The sequence below is a fragment of the Euphorbia lathyris genome, chromosome 7 (assembly GCF_963576675.1).
Source record: "Euphorbia lathyris chromosome 7, ddEupLath1.1, whole genome shotgun sequence".
NCBI classification, from domain to species: domain Eukaryota; kingdom Viridiplantae; phylum Streptophyta; class Magnoliopsida; order Malpighiales; family Euphorbiaceae; genus Euphorbia; species Euphorbia lathyris.
In genome coordinates, this window is record NC_088916.1 from 19,109,716 (window position 1) to 19,118,496 (window position 8,781).

The following is an 8,781-nucleotide window of genomic DNA, read 5'->3' on the forward strand; positions in this document are numbered from 1 at the left end:
GGACTTTATTGTTATTAAGTAGTAAACGTTCCTAAGAACGGTATCGATCCCATAGAGACTATTCCTATTCCTTATTCGACTTAAATCTTATATTAACTAATGAATTGAATTAAGAAGGTTGGTTGTTTGTTTGATCTACAAGAATATAAAAGCAATGATTTACTAATTGGTTGTTTCTATGAATGAGTGAGAGGCTGAGATACCGAGATCTCTATATTTATCTCCTATGGTGTCAAGTTGTGTAGTGATGTGATAAAGATCTAACCCTAAAAGATGGTAAGTTTCCTTAAAAAGTAAATAATCTCGACCTAAGATTATCAACTCTATTCCTAATTCCTTAGACCGATGTTTGATTAGGAAAAATATCTAAGTTACTTAGGAAGCATGAATATTAATGAAAGTTAAAGCTAAGTCGTGACCTCGACTACAAAGCCGCACTATCTGGTTAGGGTATAGGTAAAGTTAGGGTTTGCTTGGTTGGATTGATCGCTTGGTTAGGCTACTCAATCCAACACATATACTAATCACTTGGTTAGACCACCGCAAGGCCTAGCTCACTGAGCTGGGTCCGAGAATCTATCTAAAAAGACTGATTCTCACTCCTGATATACGGGGATTTTATATTTTATTCTTCCATATTTGAATCTAATATTAACTTGTAATCAGGAGCCTATTTTTAGCCTATAAATAGACTCCCCTTTCAATTGTATTTTGCATCTTTTGCTTGCATAATTAGTCATCCCCTACATTGAGAATTCATCCTAAAATCCTCCATCTGCCATTGAAGCACCAAGGTTCCATCTCTAGAGGATTCCCAAGATTCCATCCTCTAGTCCCAGAAAGACGACTGCTTAGTCGACAAGTTCGTAAAAAGGATTTCTATTCTCTTTAGTTTATCTGTTTACTTTAGATCCTTCCTATGTATTCTGGGTTGGTTTTATATGTGACAATCATCATTCCATCTTTAATATAAGTTTTTGTATTTGATTTCTCAATTGATTTCACATTCTATCTATTTATGCTTTGCTTAATTGGTTTAAATCATTCAAAACTCCAAAGATTAAATAGGTTCATATTGCAAGTCGAATTTGATTGTATGTAATCAAAGAATCTATGAAATTGACAACTTCATACTTGATAAGATCCAAATTCCTCAACCTTAGAGCTAGCTCGGCATGTAACAAAGGAATTGCGTGATAAGGACCCTAAAAGAATAAGTAGGTTTAATCGCCTTAGACTTAAGCAACTCAAAATATGTAATTGATTAATTTCTTAATTAGGTTGAATATTATATTATCGTATCATTCCATTCACTACTTGATTGATTGTCTGGCTTAAGATCACTTTAGGAGTAAATTAACTTAATTACAAACCCCCAATCCAACTTTCCACCGCTTAAATAACATTAGAAGCCTAGTAGTTTGGTACTTGTGGTATAAATCTTGTAGATTCGATACTTGAACTTATCCAGATTATTACTTAATAACGACGGGGTATACTTATCCCTTAGTGAGCCTTTGAGTGTCAGTTCGAGACGCATCAATAATGGCTATTTCATGCTTCAGATGTCAAGGTCAATGGGTTGTTTCTTTGGATATCGACAACTCCTACATCATGTCGATCTATTCCAACATCGTAATTAGGGAATATAATCATGTTGAATTGGTAATAAATATTAGTATGTCCACCATCTTGGAAATTGCCACTCTATATGATAGATCATCTTAGTCCACCTGTATCGTGCCTAGTGATAAGAAAGACAATGTTGGCTGATAGCTAGGTCCAACTATTGTGGATCCATAACCGAAAATGGTATTTGAAACTCTTTACAGGAAACATACTTGATATAAGTGTGTCATTGGTTACTCTCTCAACCTGAACAAATAACTCAACATTATTGTATGTTGGTACATTGCTCAAATTATCGTAAATGAATTGAACATTGTCGTCATTCGAAATAATCATATAAGAGTATGACAATGATTAGTCGTGAAAGATTGGAAACTTGTACACAATTCGTGTTATTATGTCACCACTATTTAATTCAATAGTTGCTCGGATTCTAGATACAAGATTTTTAAATTATGGCCTCCTTCTCAACTTCAGTCGTTTATTCTTTACCAATGCATTAGACCAATCATATTCAAAACTGTAGCCCCTAAAATTCATCTTCCTGCCCCAACTTATGGTGTAATTAATATATCCAGTCATTCTAAAATACCTACATAATATACAAATTAAAAACTTTTTTATTAACCACAAAATTGAAACAATCAAAATAACATAAAAAAAATGATCAAATATTATAAAATATTATTACTAATCAATTAAGAAGTGTTATATTTTTATAAGTTAAAAACAAAATCACTTTATATTTATAATTTAATATATTCATTATAATTTTAATAATTTTATGGATATAAAGATAGTATAATTTAATGTATATTTTGATGTAAATATGATGTAGATTGAAATCGACTGGAGGTTTTAATCGTAAACCAACAAAGAATACAAACTTCTCTAGCTTAACTAGAAGGTTGAGTAAACCCAAGGATTGATAATCCAAGCTCCAATGGAGGCTCTTTTGTGTTAATTCATTCAAAGTTACTAAACATTAGAAAGAAGAGAGTTTAAATACTCTCCAAAATAACAAGAGAAAAGACTAAAAGCCCATCAATAGGGTTTTGGGCAAAACATGTGCCTAAGGGTAGGATAGGAAAGGAAATAGTCCATGGTAGTTTAGTAATAAGGGTTGGTGGTAAAACAGTAAATAAACACCAACAGTAATGGTCCTCTCTTGGTAAGAACTTGGAGGAGAAGTATCCTTCCAGCAGAGTACGCCCCGCACCCCAAGAATTACGCCCGCGTATTTGAGCCTCTGAACTTGGGGACGCTCGATGATGCTCCTTACGCGCAGCGTCTTTGGGACTACACCCCGCGTAGTTGAGCTCCTGAACTTTGGGGTTCCGTAGATTGGGCTTTACGCGTGGTGCCTCCGGAGTTACACTCCGCGTAGTTGAGCTCCTGAACTTGGTGGCTCTGTGGGTTGGAATCTACGCATGGCATTCTAGGCGTACACCCCGCGTACTTGACCTCCTGAGATGATTCTCGCTCGAAGCTGCTACTTGCGTCCCGCGTACTAGTCGGGACGCCCCGCGTCCCTGATTTCTTTGACACTCCTTCGAAAACGGGACTCACCATGCTTCGCGTCTTGCTAGGCACGCCCCGCGTGCTCTGTTAGTTATCTTGGCGCTCGCCTTCCTTTAGTGGATTCTCTCGTGTTCCGACTCGTAGCTCAGGGCTCGGGCTTAGAGGAATGATGCCCTCATCAAAAATATATAATGGATACAATGGGTAGTATTATTTTATAGGTATTATTGGATAGTATTATTTTCTTGATAATTTTATAGAGATAGTATTATTTCAAATTTATGGATACAATTATATTAAAATAATAATGATATAGATATGGTATTATTTTAATTTTATGGATATTTTGATGTAAATATATAATGAATATTATGTGTAGTAGTATTTTATGGATATTATGTGTAGTATTATTTTAATTTTTTCGATCAACTTGTTCCGATCTTACTACTTGTTCATTGGTATGGATTCAACATATAAAAGAAACAAGTATAAAATGTCATTTTTTGAGATTATTGGGATGGCGCCTTCTAATAAGAACTTCTTGATTGTCTATACAATTATGAAGGATGAGACTGGGGGGCAGCTATATGTGGGTTTTACAAAAATTGAGGCTTTTGCTCGAATATGATGTTCATCCGTCAGCCATTGCTACTGACCGAGAGATATGATTGATGAGATCGGTTAAAGAGGTTTCTCCAGAAACCTATCATTTGTTGTGTACATGACATATCAATAAGGATGTGGAGGATAAAGTAGGAAAACTGATTGGAATGAAGGAACATGGGGAAATTTTTAAGAAGAGTAAATGGAAGAAAATAATTTAAGTGTCGAAAATTGCCAAATATGAGGAGGCTATGAGAATAATGAAGGATACTAATTCCAAATGGCCTCGTGTGATACATGTGGAGACGACATGGCTAGTGCATGAGGAGAAGTTTTGCCGAGCATGGACGAACAATGTTTTACACTTAGGAAACACAACAACATGTAGAGTAGAGAGTGCACATGCACAGTTGAAGCAGTGGTTGAATTCATCTATAGGAGTACTCGATACAGTATGGGTGAAGGTGCACAAAGACATTGAGGCTCAGATTGATGCGATTAAGTAAGACATTTTTTCTATTATTAAATTTAATCTTTTTAATTGTAATAAATTAGTTTTTTTAATGTTTTATTGTCTATAACCAGATACTCACTTGAGGACTCAAGACGAAGATCTGCGGTGTCTTACTGCAGATTTTCTTTCAGCTACCTCGACTTACATGTTTCACATCACTGTCTGAGTCTACTGTATGATGAACGAGTGCGTATGGTCGGAATGAGTGTGGATGTGTTTAGCAATTGCGGGTGTGTGTTGCCAATGACTCATGATATTCCCTGTGTGTGTGAAATCAAAAAACATATGGATTCGAATATGCCGATTAGTGTGGACCGCATCCACCCTTTTTGGAGAACTCTTGTTTTTTTATGGTCTGAGTGACAAACCAGCTACTGCTCCCCTATTCGGTGATGGGTCGGGGATCACCATTTTTTCACTCTCTTGTGGAAAAGGCCGACAAGTTAGATCCTTCAATGGTGCATAACATATCTATATACATCCATGATCAAATTAACCCATATCAAGCCAGTTACTAATAACTCGATGTTAAAGATACAGTTAGGGGTAGACCAAGGGGGGGTTCATCTACCAAACGCAATCTGAGTGCATAGGAGTATGGTCAGAGTGGATGTGGTCGTGCTCGGTCTTCTAGTTCGAGGAGTAGTCGTAGTCGAGGCTGAAGCTCATCGTCATCCGTACATAACAATGAGATGCCGGGTATTTATTATTTTCGTAACAAATGAGTTAATGTTAAAGTAAATATATTATCAGATAGTCAGGAGCGGTGTGTGGTTTGTCCCACTAGATGATGAGTCCTGATGAGATATATGCTATTGCCTATGTTTTGAATGCAGTGATATTCCTTTTTACTGAGCCACGGTTAGGATGTTGTACTATACTGCCGATACGTTCAAACGATGGAAGACCACTGGAGCGAGAGATTGTCATTTCGGAAGTTATCGACATTACATACGTCTTTATTTAAGACTTGGTTTTCCAGTCCCACTCATTCCCGTCTATTGACATAGATATGCGATCCGAGTGTCCAACACTTGGATAATATTTATGCTGATAGGAGAGCGGGTTGGAATAGATTACATTGATGTGTATAATTTTATGTGTTTTAATTGATAATATTTACACTATATGAATCTCTCTAGAATAGTTAATTTATTTATCAATTTAGATTATTTTTTATGTGTTTTAATTTTAATTATAATGTTATTAATTTTAATTATAATGTTATTAAAATAAGAGGTGCGTGAGGATATCCTCACCACATGGTGAGGCGTGCTAGCCATACGCCTGGTGAGTGATATCCTCACGCCCGCATGTCGGGAGAGCAGGGACGGATGTAGAGGGGTCAAAGGGGGCATTTGCTTCCCCCCCCCCCCCCCCCCCTCCCATCTCACCCCTAGAAAAAGAAGGGTTAAGTGCAAAAATAACCATATCGTTTTGGATCAGAAGCAATTTTATCTCTAACGTCTAAAATGGTGCAATTTTATCCATAATATTGGAAGCCAATAGTAGTTTTACTCTTAACGTTGATAAATTGGATCAATTTGAAAAATAATTCATCAAACTGTTTTTTCAATCATGAATCTTGTCATCTAAAATATATATGATTGTAATCGTGGAAGTAAAGCAAAAATTTTGTCTTAAATATTTGTATGTCATTATTTTATTTTGATGTTCATAATTATTTTCGTTGTTAAAATTAATACTTATGGGGTGTTTGGTTGCTCCTTTTCAGCCTCCTTTTGCCTTTTCACTTCAAAAGGGGGAGTTTTAAGTGTTTGGTTAGTGATCTCCTGTTTGCCTTTAACAATTGAAAAGCAGCATTAGGTGTTTGGTTAGTAATCTCCTGTTTGCCTTTTACACCCGAAAAGCAGCATTTTACAAAAGCAGAGAATCTCTGCTTTTTGGAAAAGCAGTTTTTTCCAACAGCAAACAGCAAACCGTAACAGCAACCGCAAACAACAACAGCAAACCGTAACAGCAAACAGCAAACCATAACAGTAAACAGCGAACAACAACAACAAACAGTAGGTAAAACAAACGGGCCCTTAATATATTATGAGCTTCTAGATTTGGTGTAAAAAATATTGTTTAGACGGTGCCTTCTACGGTTACTTTGTTTTTGACAACGTATCATTATTTGGCGTTATTTGGTGTGTTTTCATTATTGAATGATGGATTAAAAAATTAATCAAATGGTAAAAACACACAAAGTAAGACTTACTTTGTTAAGCATAGTCTTTACCTTATTTAGCCTATTAAATTTATAAAATATGTTATTAGTATATTAAATTTATTTAAAGTAATCATCCTTTTAAATCCAAATAACAATATATAATAAAATTAATTTATCGATTACTTTAAACAAAGTACTTTAAAAGCTCCACGACTGCCGGTTTTTTTGTGCTTGGTAGCTCCAAATATATTAAATGTAAAATTAACTAGGAATACTATTTATTTAGTTATTTATTCTTTTTTTTAAAAGAACTATTTATTTATTTTTATTTCTTTTAAGAAATGATTAACTATTTATATAATGTCAATAGTATGTTTATTTTGGTTTATTTATAAGGTGATAATAAACATGTAACAGTTACATATTTTCATGTGAATGATAAACTTATTCTAAAATTGTCTATTATTAGACAGATTTTATTGTTAGAATTTAATATTTATATCCAAAAACATGCTATAGATAAAGTTGAAATTTGCCATATCATTAAAGGGGAACGTAAATTTATGATAAATTTTTATACATGCTTTAGAGAAAATTTGAATATATTAGTATAACTGTTAATGAATACCTTATCGGATATCAAATAAATTTATCGATAAATTAAAATAGTGTTGTATTGAAAATTTTCGAATTCTATTAATTCAGATATCAAACAAATTTATCGATAAATTAAAATAGTTTCGTATATTTAATAAGTAGTCTATGATTATGTTTTTAGGGTAAATAATTATAAGTTTCGTACATTTTACATGTGACATACTTAATTGTTAGAATTTTATTATAGTTTTTAGGGTAAATAATTATAAGTTTCTGATGTTTTTACTTAATTTACTAGTTAGCCCATTTGTTTTTACAAATAATTATATAGTGCTTCAGTTTTTATTTTCGTCATTTTTTTAGTTCTTATGTTTAAGTCAATGTCAAACTATACTAAAAAAATTTAAAATACCAAAATCACCCTTAGTCTATGTTTTAATAACAAACATATTATATTTTTCCTATTTTATGTTTTTTTCTCTTTTTTTCTACATAATCGCAATCTCTCTTATATTAAGTAATTAATTTATTAAGTTTTATATAATTATAGAATTTAATTTAGTAACGTAAAATTAGTTGACTAAAAAAATAAATGAAAAATATTTTAAAATTATTAAAATAGAAGTAAAACTATACAAAATTATAAAAAAAGTAATCTTTATTAATCCCTAATAAATTTTATGAATCAACAAATAGAATCTGATTTTTTTAGGTCATCGAAAATTCATAATATTAATGTTAGTATTAAATATCATATTAAAAATAAACAAAAATAAATATTTAAAAGAATAAATAATATATATTTTTATGATTAGTATATACAAGTATATATCAATTTTGGTGTATATATTTCAAAAACATCATTAAAACTATTTAGATTAAATTTGAAACTAAAAGATAAGTTTTTTTAGGTATATAACTAGGGGCAATTTTGTACTTTCATCTAAAAAACAAATGGAATGACTAAAATATTGACTAAAAAAACCTTAAGGACCTTATAATAATATGATGGATTTACTAGTTTGTTATGTAAAAACACGAGGACTTTATAATTATTTACTCTAGTTTTTATAACAGTAGTATTATTAATTATGTTTTAGATATAATTAATTTTTCAAAAAATTTATATAACGGATTAAATAATGCTAATAAATCAATTTTCTGTTCGATATTAAAAAAAATATATTTTTTTAAACAAAACAACAGCTTTATTAACCAATAGATTCCGAGTTTAACACCGAACTCAAAAAATCAGGAACAACAAATGAAATAATGTGATTATCAACGAAATAAGAGTGACGAGCCAAACAATGAGACACCTTATTCGCTAATCTCGAAATAAAAATCAAAGACAAACCTCGATTATTTTAAGAATTTGTCAAATGTCGTCAACAACACATCCGAACTCTGATAAATCTCGTTTATTCGACCAAACAGCATCCACCACAGCATTAGCATCGATTTCAAAACTCACTTCAGACAAGCGGCACTCACTTACCCAATCCAAGCTAACTTTTAGAGCAAGAGCTTCAGCTAACTTAAGAGAAACAACTCCCTCAATAGTACTGCATCTACAACCTCTAAAAAATCCAAATGAATTGCGTAAAACCGCACCAGCTCCGCTCAAACCTACATGTGTAAATACAGCGGCATCCACATTGCACTTGAGCCGACCCGTCGGAGGCAACAACCATCTCACAACCTCCTTTTGACATGTTCTTTACATTATTGCTCTCAAACC